General features: G+C 38.8%; 2 pseudogenes; one reads left to right on the top strand and one right to left on the bottom strand.

Annotated features, from left to right (window-relative positions):
- Positions 1 to 278: 278 nt before the first annotated feature.
- Positions 279 to 25816, top strand: part of LOC121504427 — a 46327-nt pseudogene continuing 20789 nt past the window's right edge.
- On the bottom strand, positions 13712 to 15771 carry LOC121504436 (annotated as a pseudogene).

The raw sequence follows: 25816 nt of genomic DNA, 5'->3' as shown, positions 1-25816 counted from the left end.
CGGTTTGGCAGTTTGACAGCTTACTGCCAACACCGGCCTTTCCCAGGCAGGGATACTACCATGTTGGTCTGTAACTTTTTATTTGGGCATCTGATGAGAAAACTTTTGCTCCTGGTTGAAATGCGTTGATAAAACAACTTGTAGCCAAAAGCAGAACTTCAGATAGGGACATAAAAACAGGAGTAAAGAGTGCTGATTTCTTGTGTTGTAAAAAATATTCCAAGTAAAATGTTTTTGGCTGAAGGCTTTCCAACATTTCCTCAGCTCAGTACTGAGACCAGACACTTGTGGAGAAGAACGCTGTCCATCATTGAATCTGACTTCAGGGCAGCTGTCTGAGGAAGAAAGATGACTCCCACTCTCAAGGTAGGAATGAATTTACACTCAACAAATTTAAAGTTTGACTTTTTCCTTTCTGACAATTTGATGGAGTTGACCAGGTGATTTTCTGGCTCCAGTGAGAAAGGTTTGGATGTCCTGGAAGGTTAGACATAGTTATTTGGTGTAGTTTCCTCTAACTGCAACTGACTCCTGACTCCACTGACTTCTACCAGGAGGCCATTTTTGTTGCAGTAGTATGGAAAAGTGTATCAGTTTGACATTGAAAACACTGCTATTGTGACAACTCTCCTCCGCAGTAATGCAAAGCTGTCAGCTGAAGATCTCCACCATGACTGTTTTCTTTTCTGCTTCTTGTTGTTCTAGAAATGGAGGGGCACGCCTCGTAGTCATGACTGTCAGCAGTGCGGTAAAGAGTTCCCTTATTCATATGATTTAAAGAAGCATATGCTAGTTCACACAGGAGAGAAACCATACAGCTGTGATCAGTGTGGTATGGCCTTTTCTCAAGCAAGTCATCTAAGGATGCATCAGCGTATCCACACAGGAGAGAAGCCGTACAGCTGTGAGATCTGTGGGAAAGCTTTCATACAGTCATCTGCATTGAAGAATCATATACGCACTCACACTGGAGAGAAACCATACAAATGTGAGGACTGTGGTAAAAGTTTCAGTCAGGTGGGTTACTTCAAGACTCACAGAAATATCCACACCAGAGAGTTACTCTACCCTTGTCAGGATTGTGGTAAAGTCTTTGCTCATCAAGGTGCTTTAAAGCAGCATGAACGCATTCACACTGGAGAGAAACCATACAGCTGTGAGCTATGTGGTATGGCCTTCTCTCAAGTAAGTACTCTAAGGAGCCATCAACGCCGCCACACTGGAGAAAAGCCGTTCAGTTGTGATCAGTGTTGGAAAGCTTTCTCAGTCTTAGGGACTCTCAGGTTACACCGCCGCATTCATACTGGAGAGAAACCATACAGCTGTGAGCAATGTGGGAAAACATTTTCAACTCAAGGTAGCCTGCAAACTCACATTCGTGTGCACACTGGAGAAAAACCCTTCAGCTGTGAGCAATGTGGAAAAACCTTCAGGTATCAAAGCAGCTTAACATTCCACCAGCAGATCCACACTGGAGAGAAACCACACAAATGTAGACACTGTGAGAAAGCCTTTAGACGTCAACAGGACTGCAACACACATGAACGCATCCACACTGGTCTGAAACCATACGTCTGTGGGGAGTGTGGGAAGAGTTTTGGTAGGTCATCTACACTTGGCAGACATAAACTCACCCATGCTGGAGTCAGAGAGTACCAGTGTGAGCGCTGTGACAAAAGCTTTGTTTCAGCTCACAGTCTTGAACAGCATCTGCGTGTCCACACTGGACACAGGCCGTACTGGTGTGTTGGTTGTGAGAAAAGCTTCACATGGAGCTCTTTGCTGAAAAAACACAAATGTGTCAAAAAAGAGAGCTAGGGGGTGCTCGTGAGCAGCAACATGTAAAGACATGTGTTTACTCTGCATGAATTAAAATTTAAATATTGTTTTTAGCTCTCACTCAGTCTAAAAGTCAAAGAAGGACATACTACAATGTGTTTGTAGTAGTATAATTCAAAAAATAGATGTCTCCTGAACTGCCTGGTGAGTTAAATTGCCCTGAAATGCCAAAACATTCAAAGGCCAAAGCAGGCCCAGAGGTCTTGGACTGTCCCGACCCTGAATCCCCGAAAACCCCCGAGAGCTTGTCAGACGTGAACGCGATAATGATGGCGCTGCAGAGAATGGAACAAAGTGTGGTAGCTGAGATCGATACGTCCATCGCCGCATTATCAGGTGAACTACACAAGAAAATAAACCATCTCTCGAGGGACATGAGAACGGCAATTCCCGGAGTCCAAAAGAGATAAAAGCATATGCTACACAGATCGATAGCCTGGAGGAAGGAGCTAACAGCTATGCTAACAGGGTCGTGGAGTTGGAAAATAAAGTTTCGTCTCTCACATCGGAGATCACTTGGTTGACAGCTAAAACCGATGACCTGGAATGTCGCCAATGGAGAGAAAACTGCAGAATAATCGGCGTGGAGGAAGGTTTTGGAGACACGCAACCGGGGGTGGGGGCGGCGGTGGCTAATCTGCTGAAAGATACCCTGGACCTGACCTACACACCCACACTGGACAGAGTGCACCAGAGCCTGCAGCCTAGACCACACACTAACCTGTTATATGCTAGAAGGTAGGGGGACTATTTGTAGGGCAGTCTCATGTTCAAGGAAGACCAGCCCAGGGTTCCAGGATGGCAAGAGGAGGTTTGTTTCTTTATCTGGTATGTTTTCTTTTTCTTTTTTGTTTTTTTCTGATGCAGTATTTTAGTTTCATCATGACTTATTCTGATACAGTACACAGCCAGTGTGTGTATTTATATCAAGTCTTTTCATTACAACCCCAGTCTACAAATGGTTTCTGAAATAGAAAATAATCAAAAAGGTGCAATATCCTTTGTTAGCTGGAATGTTAAAGGATTGAATAATCCGCTGAAACGAAGCAAAATACTGACTCACCTTAAATCACTCCATGTGGACATCAGATTCTTACAAGAGACACATTTGAAGATTGCTTGTCAGGGAGGTTGAGGTGTAAGTGGATTGGACAAATTTTCCATTCAGATTTTAATGATAAGGCCAGGGGGACAGCTATTCTTATCAGGAAAGGGATTCCTTTTGAACTTACCAATACAATTTCAGATGTTAATGGATGTTATGTCATAGTTGTGGGCAAATTATTTAATACCCCCCTCATTTTATTTCATGTTTATGGCCCAAACTGGGATAATCCTCAGTTCTACCTGATTTGAACTGCCATCAGCTAATTTGGGGAGGGGATTTTAATTGCGTCCTTCATACACATCTTGACAGATGAATCCCAATCCAAATAGCTCCCTGTCAGCTTCAGCAACTGTTGTGAATTCTTTTCTGCATTCCTACAGCCTGTGTGATCCATGGAGGAAAATAAATCCCACCACCAAACAATTTTCTTTTTTCTCCCCAGTTCATCACAGTTATTCAAGGATCCACTACTTTATTGTGGATAATAAATGACTACCTTTGATTTCCAGCTGTCAGTATCATAGTATAGTCCTGTCTGATCACTGTCCTGTTCAAACTGATATACAGTTTCCAGACAATATAGCTCCCCAGTGCATTTATTCAATCATTGTATGTATCTGTGTGTTTTGGTGGACTACATTTTACTCTCATTTTGAGTGTATAACCTGTTATTTGCCTCCTGAAGGGTGAGGGTGGGGGTGGGGGCGGGGAATCTATGTGTCATGATCTTCATTTTATCAACATGTTTTGTATTTGTTAAAAACAACAATAAATAAAGTAAAAAAAAAAAAGAAACAGAATGAAACTGAGTAAAGGAAACACAGTCAGGCTTAGTTATGTGGATAAACTCTGGAAGATTGGCTTACATGACCTAAATTAGTCTTGTTCAGTAGAAAAATCACAGTGTCTTATATTTTTAACAAAAGAAACTGACTACAAAATGATTTATGTCAAGATAGAAACTTGGATTTTTATTGTTGAAATCACAGATTAAATGAAGTTACATTTACTTTTGCCCAGATTGATTTTTCTCAGTGTAAAAAGATGAATTTGGTTAATCTACATTAAAAAATCAGATTTCTAAGTAGAGCTGGCTGGAGGTTTTTATCAGACACTGAAAAATAGCCAGTCAAATGAATCTTTACATAAACCACTCATTTATTTTAGTTGAAGAACCAAAAATCTCTGTAACTTTCTCTCACTCTGTTAGTAGGTTGAACAAAGCTAGCCTTTGCTTAGTTTGGTATTTCTTCTTGAAATAAATGTAGTTTGAAGTAAAGCCGGCTTTAAAACAAACTCAGTTTTATGGTGTTGATTGATCAGAGCACAGATTTGTAGCCATTAGTTTGTGTATTTTTCCACACTTCATTTCTAGAAGCCTCTTCCAGCAGGCCGGTATAAATCCACCTGACTGCTGTTTGACTCTGCTTTTATTCCTCCATAGCAGAGATGATGAGTGAGGAAGAGCTCTCTTTAACAACACTAATCTCTCACAAACAGGATCAGAGGAATCTCAGCAGTCATCTCTCCACACATTTCATCAAATCTACATTTACACTCTGCCCCAGGGCATCATGGGAAAATTCTGCCCACATTTGAAACCCCCCCTCAATCAACAGATCAGCTGTAAATTCACAAAGCTCTTTATCCCTAATACTGAAATACCCACAATGCACCACAGGGAGTGCTTTTGGGTTTGCACTGTGTCTTTGTTGTGAAATATATGATATATATGGCCATATATAATAATATATGGTGTGAAAATCAACTCAAAGATACCTGGGAATGTACCTCACAATATTCTGAAGGACTTCATAGATCATAGTTTTATTTTGATTTTTTATGAATATTTAATATCTGCCATTTCGGCTAACGCGCCTCACCTCCCTGATTTTGGAGTGCTGTAAATCAATAATGCTCCAGTAAAATTGTCTGAAAATCAGCACAGGGGTATCTGGGAGTGTACTTTACAATTTTCTGTTGGAACTTATAGACCATAGTTTGAATTTGGCTTTTTATGATTTTATTTCTCACATATCTGCCATTTTGATTATTGGGCCTCACATGCCTGTTTTGTAGTGCTCTAAATCAATAACAATACAGTAAAATTGTCTTAAAATCAGCACAGAAGTACCTGGGAGTGTACTTTACAATATTCTGTTTGACTTCTTATATCATAGTTTTATTTTGATTTTTTATAATTTTATTTTTTTCATATATCTGCCATTTTGACTGTTGGGCCTCACATGCCTGATTTTAGAGTGCTGTAAATCAATAATGCTACAGTTAAATTGTCTGAAAATCAGCACAGAGGTATCTGGTAGTGTACTTTACAATATTCTGTTGGATTTCTTAGATCATATTGATTTGTTAAATTAATATTTAATATCTGTTATTTTGGCTATTGGGTCTCGCATGCCTGATTTTGGAGTGCTCTAATTTAATAATGCTACAGTCAAGTTATCTGAAATTTATTCAAACATTAACTTTCCGATGCATTTTGACGAATTTCAAAAATTAACAGGGACAGTCAAGACAGAAAAGATTCAATTTCTATTCACTGATTTGTCACCTCAGCCATTTGCCAAGAGAAACCACGATGTCCCTGAATGCATCACAGACACAGCCCCGTAAATGTTTGTCTACGTGCGCAACACAAATTTAAAGCCTGGATGGTGTGACTGCATATATCCGAAGCACGGATGGCGTGACCGCAGTGTGATTATCAGGAGGATCAATGAAAAAAGAGATATTTTTAAAATTAATAGCACGAATATTTGATGGAATGAACGTATATAGTCTTTCAAAACTAGATTTATATCTCCCTTTCACATTTCTCTGCTGGCTGCGTTCTTAAACCCGTTCTCTAAACTTCACAGGCTGAATCTCTGGACTCCATCAGACGGCTTCATTCCAGCTGCAGCTCAGTTCAGACTGCTGAGACTCTTTCTAGAACCGTCTGGTCGTGTGGCAGATCTTTGGTCTGAACTGAACATGAGAGAAATAAATCCTCCAACAATAAAACTGGAGAAAATACTCACTTAAAAACCTTCTTCACCTTCTCTCAGTATTGTCTCTCCTTGTGGCATGTGCTGCTCCAACTCTGTGTGTCAACTAAAGTTTCTTCTTCTTCTTCTTCTTTTTCTTCTCTGGTTTTTAACGGCAGCTGGCATCCATGAAGTTGCATTACTGCCACCTTCAGTTTCTCATACTCTAGTTACTCGATCATTTTATTCTCTGTATAACAATCCAGTCACAGTCAAAAAAGTCAACACTTCCTCTCTCCCTTGCGCACATTCTGCACATTCAAGAATACCTTTCACCCTATTCTTGGCTCTTCCTATTCTCTCCAACTTATTCAACATTATTTGTCTTTCTTGTCTGTATCTATCACATGTCACAAGTGTATGTGCTGTTGTTTCTGGCTCCTGACAATGCTCACACAGTCCTGTTGGGTGTTTCCCTCTTACGTGCAGTGTACTGTTCAAGTTATTATGCTCAATCCTTAGTCTTGTTATTATTACTTGTTCTTTCCTTTTATGACCTCTGTTTCTTGATGCTCTTACTCTGTTTTGTATTGATTATAAATGTCCTCCTTTGGTCTCAGTGTTCCATTTTTGTTGCCACATCTGGGTCACTTTGCTCCACAAAATACTTTAACCCTCTGACTTTGACAATTTAAGATTTACTTCAATAGCTGTTCTTCTAACTGCCTCCTTTGCCAGCTTGTCTGCTCTTTTGTTCCCAACAATGCCCACGTGTGCAGGGACCCACAGAAACACAACATCACATATCTTTTTCAGTCTTTCAAAAGAGATCAATATTTCAAATATTAAATCTTGGTGAGATCTTACTACACCTGTTCCAATACTGGTCAAGGCTGCCACAGAATCACTGCATATGGCAACTCTTTTGCAGCCACTCTGTTCAGCCCATTCTATTGCCATAACCACAACAAACAACTCAGCAGCAAAAACACTAATGTGATGGGATGTCCTCCTACTGCACCCAAAATTAACACCAGGTACTGCCACTGCAGCACCTGTTGCACCTGTGAGAGGCTCCTTTGACCCGTCAGTAAAAACTTGGACCCAGTCCTCGTATCTGTTTTCTACAAGATGATTAAATCCATTGACTAAATCTGTGTTTTTATTAGCTTGCTTAGAAGCTCAAAGTCTATTGTTCGCTTTTCATACAGCCAGAGAGGCCTTTCAGGCCATAGTGCAGTCTCTGCAAACTCTTTTTCAAACACACCCATATCGTTAGCTACTTCATTTCCCTTCCATCCAAAACTTTCTTTTTGAGCTCTTTTCTTCTCCCAACAGTCCTGCAGCACACTTTTTGCAGGGTGCTCAGCACCCTGCCCTTTAATGTTAACCCAGTAGTGGGCCGTCAGTTGCTTCCTCCTCAAGTACAATGGCATTTCCTTTGCCTCAACCTGGAGTGCACAGACAGGAGAAGATCCGACTGCTCCTAAGCCCAGCCTTAGCGCTTGTGCTTGGATAACATCTAAGCCTGCCAATACTGACTTTGCTGCTGAACCATACAGTATACTCCCATAGTCCAACCGGGATCTGATTAGGGCCACATAAACGTGCTTCAATGACATAAAGTCTGCACCCCACTGCAGTCCTACAAGGCATCTCATGACATTTAACACTTGTTTACATTTGTTGATCAACTTACTGATATGATCTCTGCAGGTTAATCTCTGGTCAAAATGTACCCCTAAGAAACGAAAACTTTCAACTCTTTCAATTTCCTCTCCATACATTTTTAATCTGCAGTGAGTTAGTTTCTTTCTTGTAAAGAAAACAACTTTTGATTTTTCCACTGAGAACTTGAATCCCCATTTAGTCCCCCACCTCTCGACTTGGTTGATCCCCTCTTGTATTTTCTTGATAACATGCTCAAAATTCCTCCCCCTTTTCCACAAGGCACCATCATCTGCATATAAAGATCTCCCCATTCCACATGGAACACTTTCAAAAATATCATTAGTCATTACTGAGAATAATGTTGGACTTACTACGCTCCCTCGTGGCGTACCATTTTCAACTTCATACTGGCTGGATAATTCTGCTCCTATTCTCACCTGAATAGTTCTTCCATTTAAGAAGTCCATTACCCAGTTAAATATTCTTCCTCCAATCCCCATTAGGTGGAGCTTTATCAGGAGGCCCTCTTTCCATAACATGTCATATGCTTTCTCAACATCAAAAAACACTGCTCCTACCATCTCTTTATTCACTTGGGCTTTCTGTATTTCCTCCTCCAAGCACACCATTGGGTCCACTGTTTGTCTCCCTTTCCTAAACCCACTTTGATAAGAAGCCAGCATACTTTTGCTCTCTAACAAGAAGATTAACTGCTCATTTATCATCCTTTCCATTAATTTGCATACATGTGACGTAAGAGCTATGGGTCTATAATTCCCTGGCTTGCTTGCATCTTTCCCAGGTTTCTGTATTGGAATGATGATTGCTTCCTTCCAGCTCTTTGGCATTCTCCCTTCTTCCCATACCTTGTTATATAGTGTCAATAACTTCCCTAAGCTTCTTTGGCTTAGATGCTTGAACAAACAGTAACATGTTTCATCTTTCCCTGGTGCAGTCTGCCCTGTTTTATTAAGCGCCCTCTTCAGCTCATCCATGGTAAAAGGAACATTTTCCACTCCATCAGAATTCATTTTTCTACTGAGTGCCCCTTTGTTTTCTGCTCTTGTTCCTTCTCTGCCTCTTTGACCTTCTTCTGATAAATTATTTGTGCTATGCACCTTAGTGAACGTGTTCGCCATCAGCTCTGCTTTTTCTTTATTTTTGACTGCTGTGGTGCTTCCATCTATCAAAACAGGATAACTCCACTCTCTTCTATCCCCTCCCATTTTCTTAATCGTCCCCCACACTTCCCCTGCTTTTGTTGAGCTTCCTATTGAGTCACAATACTGTCTCCAGTGATTTCTTTTGGCCTGTCTTATCGTCCTTCTCACTGCTGCCTGAGCTTGCTTGTACTGGATCAAGTATTGAAAATTATGGGTTCTTTTCACTAGTCTGAATGCTTTGTTTCTGCTTCTCACTCCCTCCTTACATTTGCTGTCCCAACATGGCACTGCCTCTTCTTTTTCTTTCCTTTACTTTTTGGAATAGCTTTTGTTGCAGCTGCTATAATGCTTTGTTTTATTTTGCAATCAAGCATTTCCACAATCAGTTCCTCACTGACCTGGTTTAGTAGTTTGTCTCCTTCTTCCATAAATACCTCCCAGTCTGCTTTTGCAAATATCCACTTTCCTCCAACACTCTCTACACCCTGTGGGGAAGCAGTATTAATTTTGCACCACACTGGATAATGATCACTCCCTATAGTTCCTCTTTGATACACTGACCAATCACATATTGTTGCAATACTGTGTGATACTAGAGTCAAGTCTAATGCTGACTCCTTTCCAGAATTTACATGAATTCTTGTGTGGCTGCCATCATTTAAACACACCAAATGTTTCTCATCAAGCAGTTCTTCAATTATCTGGCCATTATGATCTGTCCTGACACCTCCCCATAGTGCACTATGCCCATTAAAGTCACAACACCAGATGACTGCACCCTCACCCTGCCCATTTATCTCTTCCAGTTTACTCAGCTCCAACCTCTTGCAAGGGTTGTAATAATTTACAACTACCAGTTCTCTCCTTTCAGCCCACACTTTCACCACCACATTTACTTAAACAATGTATTATAAGTAATCCTGGTGATAAATGTACTGGGTAACTAATGGGCAATATTATTATTAGAGGAAAAATGAATGAAGAAGTTCTGGACAACTGGAGTATTTATTCATGTTTATGGTATAAAAACATTTTCTATTATTTTGCATGGAGGTTTTTGATTTGGAAATTTTCACCTTTCCCACTGGGTCACATGATATCTTTTTTCTCTGAGTCATTTTTTAGAACAAGATTACAAAGAATTGAATAAATTGACCGAATTTTTGCATTTTGTTTTTCCATTGCTTTAATTGACATGAAAAAAAGTGAAAACTGCATATTTTTCATGTTTCCCCAAAAAATAATAAAAAAGAATAACCAGAGTTTCTGAGGCTGGTTTTAACCAGGAAATGGCGCTGTCTGAAAATACACTGACCGTTTTAAAACGCAGCTTGGTCTACACCGCTTTCCACATTATTAAGCAAATGACATTTTTCTCTTATTTTCTGAAATATTAATGCAAATGACAGTCAGAGTATTTTTCTAATCATCAGCCATTAGAGCATAATTCAGATGTTTTTGAACAAACTTCATAATGACAACAGTTATTTAAAAAATAAAAACCTCCAAATGCACTGTTCCACATTATTAAGCACAACAGAGTTTTAAAACGTTTTTTGGTTGTAAAGAAGTGAAAATGGTCATGTGTTGAATCTGCAGCATTAGGAGGTCATATTTACTGAAATCAAAGCTATTTCAATCAAAAACATCTTAACAGGCCAAGTTCATGTTAACATAAAGACCACTTCTTTGATATCACCTTCACTATTCTTGCATCCATTGAACTTGTGAGGTTTTGGAGAGTTTCTGCTTGAATTTCTTTGCAGGATGTCAGAATATCCTCCCAGAGCTGCTGTTTTGATGTGAACTGCCTCCACCCTCATAGATCTTTAGCTTATGTCTGTAATTCTGTTTGTTAAAGAGTCTGAACATTTAGATTTAAGGTTTGTTTTTTGGTAAACTGGTCCTCCCCCATGGTCTTTTTATAAGAAAAACAAAAACAAATTGGTGTTGACGTATTGATTATTATTAGTAGATAGGAAGAAATATCTGACAGATGTGCCAGGACAACATGATAAAAAATTAAACTCCTGTCATGAGCAGCAACTTAAAGAACAATGTCATAATATTTGACAAAGGTTTTTAACTCAGGTCATTGCATGAAAACACATACTGGAGTGTAAAGTTAACAATTTTAACAAAAATCATCGTATCAGCAACAGTAGCACAAATTAATAGAAATGAGAAAATGATACATAGCCTATGAAAACTATAATTATTTACTGAAAACTTACTTTAATTTGGACCTTTTGCTGATCCCTGTTGATTTGTTTCTAAACAAGTCGTAGTTTTATTCATGTTAGGGCTTCTTTTTCCAAGTTTTAATAGCTATTATTGAGCAGAATAGCCGTAAATTGGTGCATATTCATCCGTTATTTAAGCAAGCAGTGTTATTAAGACAGGACGGTGACAGATATGGACGTAAAACGTAAGGATTCAATCAGGTTTGTGATTGGTGGAGATTCATTCTAGAACGCTTCCATCTGTAGGGGATTTCCCTGGTCTGACGTCATATACAGGTATACAGGGAGTTACGCTGGTCTGAACCTATTCAGCCAGACATTTGGAGAGTTACGTTCACTCCAGGTTTATTCTGTTTGAAAGCTGCGAGCAGGGCCGGTCCAAGCTTACCTGGGGCCCTAAGCAAAGTTTGATTTTGGGGCCCCACACCGCCGATCACTGTAACTGATGCAGTCAATGCTAGATAATCTGCACATAAACAACTAATCTAAACCCCAGTGGAGAAACATGAGGAAACAGAACTTGAGATAACCCTAACCCTAACCTGAAGTGATCTGTCTCAGTTGATTGTTTAAATGAGTTAAACTAGACTCATGTATCTGACCAGTGTGTATGAACTGTCTATTTAGTCCACTGATGATCATCCCTGTACATAATGGTAGTGACTATTAGATCCACACTCTGGGCCCACTGGCATGCATGCAGTAAACTGAGCTGTGAGCTGGACTGTTGTGGATCTGGATCTTACATTGGTTTTAATGAACAGACTTGAGAAACAGCCTAAAACAGCGTTATACGAATCCCCCGATGTAAAACATCAACTTAAACTATTAAATCTGAGGTGGGGCTCTGTTTCTGCCTGACTTTTACTCTCAGTACCTCATTCCCTTCACAGCCTGGCTGATCTCACTATAGTTTGTCTGAACTGCTTGTGAACGTTCACTTCCTCTCTCTTGGGGGCCTCCTGGTTGTGACGGGGCCCTAAGCAGCCGCTTATGTCTCTTATGGCCCAGCTGGCTCTGCTCTTTTAATTATGATTTTTTTTTATCTCATAATTTTAAATTTCAGCGCTGAGCTGCTACTGTTTTCTCAGGTATTTTCTCACACTGATATTTAATATGAGCCATCTATTGAGACAGGAGTGTATTTGTCAGACCTCACTTGATATATAAAGAGAAGCCAGAGTTTCACTGGGAACTATTTTAATATCACTTTTTCTGGTTCACCTTATTTTCACAAACTAGAGGTCATAAAAAGGTCAGGACCTGAAGTGGAAAAGTGTGCTGTGCTCTAATGGGTTCATCAAATCCAGACTGATATAAAAACAGTGCTCTAAAGCCAGCATCAGTTATAGTGTGGAGCTTTATCAGCTGTTTATTCACATTTTATGGGAGGAGGTTCTCAATAATCAGGATGATAAATCTGCCTCTTTTATTTATAGAATTATTTACATCCATTTTAGACGAAAGTTTTCCACTTGTTCAGTTTAACACAAAATGCAAGTCAAAAAAGTGTAAGCCCTGGATGACTCCAGGTCTACAAAGATCTTCTATTAAAAAAATAAGTTGTATAATATTGATGTTTACAAAAATATATTAACCATTTAACTTAATTACTACAAACCGTAAAAAGAACTATTTTCATAAAACTTTGAACAATCTCATAATGATATAAAACAACATGAGACTTCATGAATGAATTATTGAATAAAAGGAAAACATTTACATCAGTTCCATCTCAGTTTTCTGAGGTTTTGACAGAATTCACTAAACCTCTGGACATCACAAATAACTTCAATCAATATTTTTAAAAATTGTGACAGTTTTGGCCAGAAATATAAAAAATACAGACAAATCCCCTCTTATAAATATCACAGAGCAGTATTCTAGTATCAGTATGTTTGACCCTCCTACCTATAGAGAAGTAGAGGACACTATTGTAAAAACAAGATAAAAATGCAATTTCAGCTGGAATTGCATGGGAATGCTGAGAGAGGAACTGTGGAAGAACCGATGAAAATAGTTGAGAAAGAAAAAAAAAAAGCTGAAAATAGCCTAAAAATCCCTGATAATATCATAACATAGCCAAATAGCAAAAAGATAGCTGAAAATTGCATGAGAAATCCCTGAAAAGAGCATAAAATAGCTAAATAGCAAAAAATACCTGGAAATAGCATAAACAATATCTAAAAATAGCATAAAATATCTAAATAGCATAAAATAACTAAGTAGCTTAAAAATACCTGAAAATTGCATAAAAATCCCTGATAATAGCATAAAATAGCTAAAAAGCATAAATGGCTGAAAATTGCATAAAAGCTGAAGAGTGCAATACCTGATTAGTGAAAAATGTAAAACAAACAAACAAACAAAAACAAAAACAAACAAACAAAAAAAAAACATTAAAAAGAGATCCATTTAGAATTTTGTCTCCAGATTTACACTTCAGCACATTGTTTTATAATATTGTTCAGATGAGTGCTTTGAAAATGATAAATTAAAGCCACTCGTATGTGACAGTTTAAGCAGCAAGACAGCACAAAACAAAGATGTTTGAAAGAATGGTTGTAGCAGAGGACAAGCATGCATTCAAGTCACTTTACTCCACTTTCACATGAAAAGGGAAGTTTGGGACATTTCTGGGGGAATGAACTTGTTATCTTGGGAAACTCAGGTTTGTCATCCTGACAAAGGAGAGAAATAGTTGAGATCTTTGGGAAACAACCTAAATTTACTCCTTATTATGGGAAAATGGAGTCAATCAAATATAAACATGGGCTCACTCAGACATCCAGAACTTCTGACCCCCATATTTGTGACCTTCTGAAAACAGCTCAATCAGCTACTTTTTGGCTCCGCCCCCCTAACTGATAACCACTGGTCTACATGTGGTCTAGATTGATTGTGCTGGTGTTGTTGGTGTCATTGTTCTCCTTTCTGCAACAGCACACAGAGGTCCAAAGCTTCCCAAAGGTCTCTTTTTTGATGAAAACATACAGAAGTAAGTCTGCAAGTGGACTCAGCTCTAGAAACATGATGGACAGGACATGTAGAGTGAAATCATATGATTTTGAAGTGAAAAAAAAAATAATCGGCAGGAACAGCAGAGTATAAATCAGCAGCACCAGGACTAAGATTGCCACGATTCTCCGTTTTTCATCAGAGGGGACTGAGACAGAAGTAGAGAGAGCTCTGAGGGTCCCAACCAGGAAGAATATGAACAGTGGGAAGGGAATGATGTAGAAGATGGAGAGGATGATTTGTGTGACAAACTCAGTAACCCAGGGTAACAGTGAAACTTAACACAAGAGATATGATCCAGACTACAACACAGACCGCCACAGAGATCCTGATGGTTCGTCTGAAGCGGTACCACAGTGGGTGGGCGATGAGCAAATATCTGCAAAACAAGATGGACGTATTATCTCTGAAAAGATGCACAATACTACAGAAATATTATATTTAATACTATTTAAATAGATAGTTACCTTTCCAGTGAAATACACAGCATGAAGCCAACACTGGTAATTAGACCAAAATTGTGAATACGGTTCACAGGGATCTTTATCTTCTGTCCCTCAGGTTTGGACTCCCAAATGATCAGACAGCAGAGCTGAATGAGGTCTGATATGAAAAGGTTGATGATGTAGATTGGAGCCACCTGACCATTCTTTACCTGAGGAAAATATAGAAACAGAAACAGAAGAGAAGAAGTTCTAAACACGTTCTGTAGTCCTCCATCCAGAATGGACATCAACCTCTGCACAGCTACTGCAGTAACAGCCTGGTCTACATTTTCAGTCAAATCTCATTCTCTATGTCTTGAGTTTATTTACACAAGCTGTCAGCTTCTCCTCCCTGTACCTACTGAGCATCACTGATGGGATCTACATGAACTACAAAAGAAATAAAGATTAGTTCAGTAGTAGTATGACTTTAAAAGTCAGCTGAAGTTTATGGGACCAGCATCACCTTTTATGGTAGTCAGTAAAAAAGCTAATCAGATAGATAGACCCAGTAGTGTGTAGAAATAAAAAACAGGGGATCAGGGAGCCCATGGACCAGTGGATAGGTTTCTCTATGAGATTTTCTATTGTATTCTGTTAGCATCATGCTACGTATGGATTAGCATCCTCTTTAACCAGTAGTACACTGAGCACTTTTCTCCTGATTCATACACCATGTTTGAGTAACACCACTCACTTTGAAGTCAGGCCAACTTTCAGCTCCATGGTACGCTGTTTCTGGTGTAGTGTAGGGGACACCATGGCCCACCACGGCCCAATCAGCTGTCCCAAACCTTGGAGCATATTTGACTTTGTAAACTGTCCCTCATGATCTTAAATCAGCATGTAAACAGTAGGAATGCCTAGCCCATGAGCCTTCTCTGGCCATAATAATGAAATAAACAAGCAAGAATTAGTCCTACCTGCATACAGGTAGACAGTGCCTACAAATGTATTTGACCCCTTCCTGATTTCTGCTTTTTTTGGTTGTGCATATTTGTTACACTGAAATGTTTCAGATCAAAGACATTTTTATATAATTGACATTTTATAAACAAATAAATAAAGACATAATACACATACCAGAGAGTAGAGAGCATAGATGGCCATGAGTAACAAAGGGAGACCGATACAAATGATGATGCATGTCACTACATGCAAGATGAAGTTGACGTTTTCATAATACTCATCCAGAAGGTCATCATGATAGTCCATGGTTTCATTCAGGAGGGTGGTGTTAACAGAGATGTTTGCCATTCTTCAGAGTGAAACCTGAAATCACAGAGATCAAGATTTAGACAAAAACATTGCATGACTACAATCGTTTTTAAAATTTAAGTTCCTGTAAAGTGATAAAAAAAAAATCTTTATGTAGGTTTGTTGTATGATAGACCACTGTGTTATGGACCACCAGGCCAAATTTCAGTCATGAGAAACATCTCTAAAGTTATAAAATTAAGGTTGAAAATCACTAACATTTCTCCAATCATCTTTTCCAGAATTCTTGGAAAAGTTCTGCCCTTTCCAAACTCTTTCTATGGGAGCTTTCCCTGTTAAATGTGAAGTATAGTCATGCTATGGATACATGAAACAGTCTATCTGGCAGGTAAGGTCAGCTGTTTAAGAAGGAATGGTATTCTAGTCTTGTAGTCAGTGACCCACAGTCTTCGCTAAACCTTAGTCTGAGACTAAAAACTCAGCCACTTGCTGACAGATTGTCTTTAGACGTGAGAGTCTCAGATGTCAGTCTTTTTAGAGTCTTTTTTTTTTTTAAAGATTTATTTTTGGGCTTTTTCGTGCCTTTATTAGAGATAGGAGGACAGTGGATAGATTTGGAAACAGGGAAGAGAGTGGGGAAAGACATGCAGTAAATGGTGCCACCAGCCAGATCCGAACCCGGGCCACCTGCGTACATGGCACACGCCCTAACCACTCAACTACCGGCGCACCCTGGGTATTTAAAGAGTTTTAGCAAAGTCCTCTGGTGTAAGGCTGGTCTAAAAGGTTGTTTCCACCGAGCGTCCAAATCAGTTCAGTGCAGTACGGCACATTTTTTTGGCATTTCCATAGAGAAAGGGTCCCCAGAATCTGACCTGTACCGTCCCACTTTTCGGCACTCTTCCATAGGGGGGCCAATCTTACCTACCCGTACCAAAAAGGTGGAGCTACACACAACAATAGGGGCTGCACTGACGTCACGTCAGCGCGCGACTCAGCTGCTCGCCTCCGGGCTTGAAACATGGAAGTCTGCGCTGTGAGAAGCAGGCGAAAACGGGAGAAAAATGGACCAATATCTGCCTAAATGGGAAATATTTGGACTCGACAGAGATCCAAACTGTTTCCTAGTCTATGGATATTGGTATCTGGCCACAAATCAAGTTTCCTGACTTTTATCTGGACCTGATTTTAAGAACACAAAGCAGAACCTGAAGGCTCACATCAGCCTGATCCATCTGCGATGGATGAGAAACTAAATTAATGCAGAGGTTTTGTGAATACGAAGCCTTAGAACAGTTCATTCTCATCTGTAACTAGTTATTAATCTACGTCTTACGTTAGATAAACTGTGAAAACATCGCTCTGTGGTTGTTTAACAGGCTCGTAAAACTTCAGGCTGCAGACTATTTTAAAACGAGATCAGCACCCCCCGGATTTCTGACTTAATCTAGCTTGATTTTAACACCAGCTGAACTTTTATTTTATTTTTAATGTGACAAATTCTCACAGTACAGCTCTAAACTTTAATATTTTGTCATATAAACTGTTCTAGACTAGATATATTCACATATTAATGTAGCGTAACGTCTCTGTACACATATTCCATCAGCTGAGGATCTTTACTGACAGCGGTTAACATCATTAAAATGTAGTTATTTAAAAAAAAAAAAAAAAAAAAGCACTTTGAGCTGAAATAAAGCTGTTTACTGCTTATTCCCGACTAATATCTGTCACACGTCCTTTCTATAACTCTGCAGCTGGAACAGCAGACTCGTGCTGTCTGTGACATGCATGCTTTTACAGCCCCGCCCACCCAAGTGAGAGCACAGGTGTCTGTGGAAACGCAAACTATTTTGGGGTTTAGCGTACCAAACCATACCAAACTGAACTGAATCAAACCGGACCCCCTGATGGAAACACGGCTTATGTTGGCCCTCCAATGTTACATTTTCATAAAGCTGACATCCTGTCTGAATGGTTCGTGCATGTGAGCTGTGCTGCGAGCACAGAGTGAGGCATGGACGAACGCTCTGCACTGTGACTGAGCTTCAGATTCTCAGGAGACAACGCCTCGAAGCATTTCATATAGATTAGAATCTGATAACCAGACCAAACTGCACACTCCTGACGTGTCTCTCAGGTGTGTGCAGGCTACATGGCGTGCTACCTTAATGTCTAAATGGATAAATATTCTGGTAATATTCTCATCTTAAGTAATGAAACATCAGCGTGTGAGCCTGTAATTGATAAGACTGAGCTTCAGTCAGATGAATGACTTACAGGAAATAATAACAGTATTAATAGTGCATATAAAACATGTTAAAAACTCTTTGTACCCACGTATAAGGCAGAGAGAGAGAGAGAGTAGCACTCAGGTAAATGATTTTCATTTCATCACCTTCCTAAAATAATGGTCTAACTTACTTTAAGTTATTATTTTAGTCATCAAAGATCTTTTTTAGCAGGTCTTATGCCCTATTCATATGGGACTAGTATTAGCCATGGACCTCTGGTCATTTGTAATAATCATGCAGGACGTCTGTGATCTTACTCCACTATGAAATCAACCATGTCTGTAATTTGTGGAGTAAAATTTCCAGAGTAAATGACCGACCATATTTCAGCACACAGAGGTCCACAGGTCAAACTTATCCTGTATGAATGATCATCTCTGTGATTTAGGGGGAAATTATTGTTTTTTACAGTCCATGCAGCTTTTTCTGCTCCTTTTATGATTGAAAACAATCATAGAGACTGTGTAGGAGATTGTTAACAAAGTTTGAACAGCATTTGAATCATGGAGGAGGATGCTGATACTGAGAGATACTCAAACAATCCTGCAGGCTATCACAGAGACACGCTTGGATTTATGGTGCTTAACAAATTTATTAGACCACCTGTCATATTTGTCTCAGAGACCATCCAGCATCATGAAGTGCTTTAATGCGGACTCTTCCATTTTCAGTCAGCTCTCCACGTTTTACCATTTTGAACAGGAATGAGGAATTTCAAACTGAATTCACCCAAATTTGAGCCGACTCACTTGGCTTCTCTGAGAAGTCAGAAATTAATCAAACATAACATTCAACCACTAAAACTAATTCTTCTGTTCAGAAATGCAAGTAAATAACTATAATTTGACATATTAATGAAGAAATAATAATGTGCTTTACTATTTTTTCAGTTTTTTTTTAGGGCAGCTGTGGCATAAACCTTACTTTGGTTAGGGTAAGGGTGGTCTAATACATTTGTTAAGCACTGTATTTTAACCATCACTCCCTTGTAATTTTTAGCTCCATCTGTCCTTGTTTGTCCAGAAAACAGATAGGCAGAAAGGTGTTAATAAAATAATCTTTTTTTTTTTTACTTTTTTCAACTTCAACCCTGACCACTAGAAATTGTATTTTTTTTTTTTTAAATTCAATGTTACACTCTTTTTAATGCCAGTTATTGTACACCATGTCACTGGTATTTTTTCTGGTTAAAAAAAAACAACAACAACACAAAAACACCAAAATTCCCATGTAAATTATCTAGAAGAAAAAAGTTGTTTTTTTTTCAGTAAAGTTTGGGCCATGGCAATGATGAGTAGTAAAATTGATTTTGATGCACTGAATTTTTTTCTATAGTGCCAAATTCCATATTTTAGCTCCATCTGTCCTTGTTTGTCCAGAAAACGGACATGCAGAGAGATGTTAATAAATACTAATTTTTCAACTTTTTTTAAAACTTTCACTGCTTCAGATCTCTTCAACAACTTCAACCCTGACTACTAAAAAAATAGATAAATAAATAAAAAATAAAAATCAACGTTACATCCTTTTTATGGCAGTTATTGTACACTATGCCTATGACTTGGATTCAGTGACCTAGCATCCATGCTGAACAGACGAGTCTATCGGAGCGTAAAACACGCCAGTTTTACCCTCCTTTACTCGAGCCTCATTCTGTACCAAATCATTTGCGAGTGAATAAATTTGCTCATGGTAGGTTTATTTTATGTACAGGCATAAAAAATCAGGATGTATGTAGGATGTGAATCACGAACGCGCATTTCCACCTCTAACCAAAATGTGACCACAAGTATGCCCATTACACACATACAAATTTACTGCATCTTTGAGACATGATATATTCTTTCCTATTGATTGAAAGGACCCGTGCATCCTCATGCATGTAAATCCACTTGCTATGAAGTGAGGGCAAAGTAGAAATTCTCCAAATGTCCCCCTTTCTTAGTCCCAGACTGCAGAACTCAGAAGTAGCATTTTCGACAGTAAACACTCCACTTAAGGCATGTCCAGTTGTAAACATAGATGCAGATTTACACCTAAGCACACACACAGGAGCACACAAACTTTTCCTTACACATGTAGCCCACTCTCAGACATCCATATCTAGTGCCATGAATCGGTTAATTTAATTCTGATGATGTTTAGTGGATGAAATAGTGCTTCAAACACTCTGAGTCCATGGAAGGTAAACAATGTCTGCGCTACCGAAGGGGTTAAAATGATGCGTTGGCACTATCTGCTGGATCACTGTGGAATGGGGAAATTTAGATCCCTAGTGATCGACTGACTGCAATAAAACAGTTGCTATAAGGTGTTTTGGTGCCATAGACACAGTCAAAAAACGTGTTTTTAATGGAAGTCTATGTGTCTGATTTCGGACAAATAAGGGTGGATGGAGCTATTTTGCGTCAACCAAGTTCTATTGGCAACACATTCTTTTTTTTTTTAATGAAGAAAAATAATAACTTTGGCGAAATTTGATACCTCAATCCATAAAAATGTGACTATCAACTCAAATAAATTATGATAAAAATGATGAATGTCCTCAAAACGGACATAGAAGGATCCGAGGGTTAATAATATTTACAAGTTATCAAAAAGTGTCTAACATCTAAATCCTTTAAATAGTATTTGTAATAAGATGACAGTTCAGAGATGTTTCAGTGAGCAGATCTTACCTGGATGAAGTCTCTTCACTGATGTCTGATGTTTCTCTGCATCCAAACTAGGGCTGTCGCAATATACTGATATTGACGATGATCGTGGTATTAAAACTTAAAATTTCAATATCGTGTAAAAAAAAAAGTGCATATGATAATATCGTGTAAATGATCCAGTGCCACTTGAACAGTTTGTTCTCTACATCCGCCCCTGTTTTCTTCTGCCCTGCTTAGTCTCCTTCCTGCGGCACCCCAACAACCCCTCCCCCTTCCTCCTCACACACAAACACTGACCCTCCGCAATGACACAGCGACTGCAGTACCTCCTTAGACAGGTATTTTGAGTGTAATTCATCTGCCTAAAGAGAGAACACAACATAAATAAAGTTAAAGATAAATTAAATTAATTGTCCCATTATTATTTAATTTTTTTATTGAAATCGTGATAATATCGTTATCATGAAATTTTTTGCCCATGATAATCGTGAAGTGAAAATCTGATATTGTGGCAGCCCTAATCCGAACTGTCTTTGGTGATTATGGTCAGTGATCACATTCACTCAAAGGCAAAAACTGACATTGTCACAAACAGTGTGAAAAAAAGGAAGCAGAGACCTTCTATGAATATATCTGATGTCATTGTGGTTTCCTCTTTCATTCCTGTCATCATCATCAGAGCAGAGAAGCAGAAGGAGAGATATGACTGTCACATTTTCTCGTCTCTGTAGATTCACTGGTACTGTGTGTGTGTTCTGACACAAAAAAAAATATCCATGGGGCCTGATTGCATGACTTTCAGTGTGAATAAATCGCCTTCTCAACTTCAGTAGGGCAGCATTTTATTCTACTTTAATTTGATCCAATCATTCTGATCCCTGAGTTTTATTTAAGGTGTTAGAGTCCATCACCAGCCCCTCCCCTTCACATTTTACTGATGATTCTCAGGATTTATGTGAGAAGTTTTCAGTTCCTTCTAACAACAAAGTCAAGGACATCAGGGAAAATATCACACCCCCAGCCTGTATTTTAAATCCAGGGAGAGATTTTTAATTATTTTTGTAGCTTTAAGCTGGTGTCCATGTCCTTTTTAGCTGTAATTTTATCCCAGATAAAAACAGCTTGATATTATCCCCACCAAATTTCTCAAAGAGGTTTTTAACACGGTTGGACCCAGAATTTTATCAGTAACCAGATCAAAATTTCAATTTCAGCTGTGTTTGTGTTTATTGTTCTCTGACCCAATTGTTGTTGTGTTGTCCCAGTCCATGACATGATTTTGTCTTTTGCAGTGGTCTGATATTGCCGATTTGAAATTTTCCTGTTCTGCCTTTTCTTTTTCTGTCCTTGTGAGTCGTCCTGCTGTCTCCTTTTCACACTCCTTTTGGTGTTCATTTTTCTCATGTCGAACATTCTTCCTGTTTTTCCTATGTATGTGTTTTGGCATGATTTGCATGGTATTTCATATATGATGTCGCATTTTTTGTCCGGTTCTATTTTGTCTTTGGGATGAACTAGCAGCTGTCTGAATTTAGTGTGTGGTTTTACGGCCGTGTTTATTTTGTGTTTTTTCATTTCTCGTTGTATTGGCTCTGTTATGCCTCAGATGTACTGTATTGTCACCACATCTTTGTAGTTATTTTATGTACAGTCGCTAGAAAAAAAATATGTGAACCCTTTGAGATTTCTTGGATTTCTGCATAAATTGGTCATCAAATGTGTTCCGATCTTCATCTAAGTCACAATAATAGACAAACACAGTCTGCTTAAACTAATACTACATACAAAATGATATGTTTTCATGTTTTTAATGAACAAAACATGTAAACATTCACAGTGCAGGGTGGAAAAAGTATGTGAACCCCTAGGCTAATGACGGGTTGACCCTCCTTTGGCAGCAATAACCTCAACCAAACTTTTCCTGTAGTTGCAGATCAGACCTGCACAACAGTCAGGAGGAATTTTGGACCATTCCTCTTTACTAAACTGTTTCAGTTCAGCAATATTATTCGGATGTCTGGTGTGCATCACTCGCTTGAGGTCATGCCACAGCATCTCAGTCGGGTTGAGGTCAGGACTCTGACTGGGCCACTCCTGGGCCACTCCACTCATAGCAGGGAACATGTGCAGAAAATATATTTTTTCTAAATAACCAGTGTCAAATTGTTCAAAAAACTAGTTCAGAAACATTAAATTCTTTTTATGTCATTTCTCTGTGTATTTTCTTTATTTTTGAGAAATAGTGGTTATACCAACTGACACTTAATGGCTACACCACCTGTCCTGAACCAGTTGCTCCTATTTAGGGTAAAGACCATGTTTCTTTAAGAATTTGATTCTGACATCACGGTACCATGTATGTTTGTTCTCACTTTGTCAATGACAAAAAAACAAACAAACATCTGCAGATATCTGTGAACAGACCCAACAGCATTTACCAACTGCTGGATAACACAAGAGACAAGTATAATACATAAGACATAAGACAAGTGTATGCTCCATGTAGAAAATGACTGGTACTCTTTTGTTATCATGACATTGTATTTTAGAGTCTTTACTTTGAAGAGTACAGTGGACAGATGATTGTGGGTTTTAGGCATATACTTATAGAACCTATGTGCCTAGAGTCTGTGTTTTGACTAATTAGTGGTTGAATCTGTTGATTGGTGTTGTTGTTTTTTGTTGTATTGTCTCTGTCTTTCATTCTCTCTCTCTTCTTTGCACCCATACCCCACTTAAATCACTGTGTTGTTGTCATTCTGTGGATTTGAACTATGGTACATCATATATTAAGGCCAAAATATGACTCCAAAGCACATAAAGAAAGACAGGACTGAAAAGAGTCTGAAGGAGTCACTTTCAGATGAGGCTTTTTAGGCACAGTGCTATGACATATGTGCTTGTGCTGGCCTATTTCTCCTCTGTCCATATAAAGTATGTCAGTATTGTCATGAATAGATTTCAAATCAGTGAAAGTACTGGCAGTGCAAATAGTAGATAGTCAAAGTGATTATTTTACTGTTTGCAGGGGCGGACTGGGGGAAAAGTGGCCCGGGAGTCATTGACAGACCGGCCCATTTAATGCGTGGTATGGGGAGCCAGCCAGCTGGCAGCACACGTTTCATACAACTTGATGAAAAAAATCTATGCATTTGGTGTTTGACTAAAATTCAAACAGTTATCAACAAACTGAAGAATCCAACTGAGCAGCCAACAAAAAACTGCAGATACTTCTGCAGTGATTTTAATGCCTACAGATCACTGATTCAATATTATAAGGACCCATCAGTTTACCAGGCTGTTGGACACTGGAATTACACTGACTATCTATACCCTGAATAAACCACTAGAGGGCAACATCATCACAACAAGAAGACATTTTAAAAGACATTTTATTGAAAAATATGACAAAGCTAACGACAAGTGCATAAAAAACTTAACCCAGAGCATTTATGAAAATGAGAACTAAACTGAAAATAGTAAAGTGACATTTGAAAAGTAAAAACTTGGAAGGTGAAGGACATTCACTTGATTCTCCTTACTGAAGCACCTTTCCTCTGCTTTTTTGGTCCTTCCTGATAAACAGAGTCAGTTAGTGCCAGTCTGTCTCCAACTATCCCCCTCTTGATTGTGTGGTATAAAAGTGAGGGATGCAAGGTGCAGTTCAACTCAACAACATAATGGTTTATAGCAGGGCTTTTCAAAGTGTGTGAGAGTGAGCCTCCCCTAAGAAGAACTGATCCATTCGGTGGACCCCCACCCACAAAAAGGATTCAAATTAAAACAATTAAACAACAACATTTCAAACATTTATGTCTAATCTTTAAACATTTTTAACATGAATATATTTGGGATATTTTGGTTTGCAAATGTCCTTAAACATCTGCCTTTCCCTCTTATTCAGTCATTATAACATTAAAAAAATACCCTTTTTCATATTTTTGGGCCATTTTACAACTTCTTTTTGCTTCTTTTCCCCACTTTTTCCACTTTTATCCCATTTTTGCCCTTTTTCACCTTTTTGCCCATTTAAGCTACATTTCATCATTAAATATCCCTTTTCTCCATTTTTTTGCTCATTTTTGTGACGTCTTTTTGCCACTTTTTCACAATTTTGCCACTTTTATCTAATTTCTTGCCCATTTAAACTACCCTTTGCCATTACATACCACCTTTTTCCTCTTTTTTTATGCCATTTTTGCAAATCTTGACTGCTTTTTGCCCATTTAAGTCACTTTCCACTCATTTTTCTGTCACGTCTCACAAATTTTTTTGTTACCTGACCATTTTTCCACTTTTTCTCCACATATTCACCCATTTTTTTGCTGCTTTTTTAACATTTTTGCCACCTTGAACCTATTTTTATGCTACTTCAGGTTGTTTTTGCCTCTTTTTACCTCTTAGATTGCGGCTCTTGCAAAGGTATTTTCAATCATTTGGCTCTTTGGTTGAGTAACACTGCTCTATAGCATAGTCCCTACAGTAACTATAAGTTTATTCATTTTGCTCCATGCACAGCAGAGGTTAGCAAAGCAAATCACCTTTTTTCTGGTTTATGGTTCCACGCCTCCCCTGAAGCTCTGTGGCGCCCCCCAGGGGAGGCCCGCCTCACACTTTGAAAACCACTGGTTTAGAGAGTACTCGTCCATGTGTTGCTTATGAAGGCTGGGTTGAAGTGGTTTATGTTGACAATGTGGCAGGGGTAGAAAGTAACTCATTACATTTACTCAAATGACTTTATCATTGAATCTTCTACTGATTGATGGACAGTATTATTTTGACAGCACTATTATAATGACATTAGATTGACATCATACCTGCAGAGAATTGAGCTCAGGTGGGTTCCAGGGAAGAGTGGAGTCTTGATCAGCATCACCAACAGATGCAGGCCCAAAGTCAACTTGTGAGTCTTCAACAGATGCCTGGATGGCATGGGAGACAGAGGAATCTGGCCCATCATAGAATGGGTCTGCATCTTGATTCAGCTCAAGAATTCAGCAGTCATCTTCATATTCCTGCAATCCTCTTGACTGACAAGTACCAGTGCCAACATCATCAGAAGATCCTGAATGTAGGGTCTCTGTGTTTTCATCTCAGGAGAGGCTGGTCCTGATTGCTGGCTAGGTTCCACAG

The sequence above is a fragment of the Cheilinus undulatus genome, linkage group 22 (assembly GCF_018320785.1).
Source record: "Cheilinus undulatus linkage group 22, ASM1832078v1, whole genome shotgun sequence".
In the NCBI taxonomy this organism is placed as follows: domain Eukaryota; kingdom Metazoa; phylum Chordata; class Actinopteri; order Labriformes; family Labridae; genus Cheilinus; species Cheilinus undulatus.
This window is presented reverse-complemented; position numbering and strand designations above follow the sequence as displayed.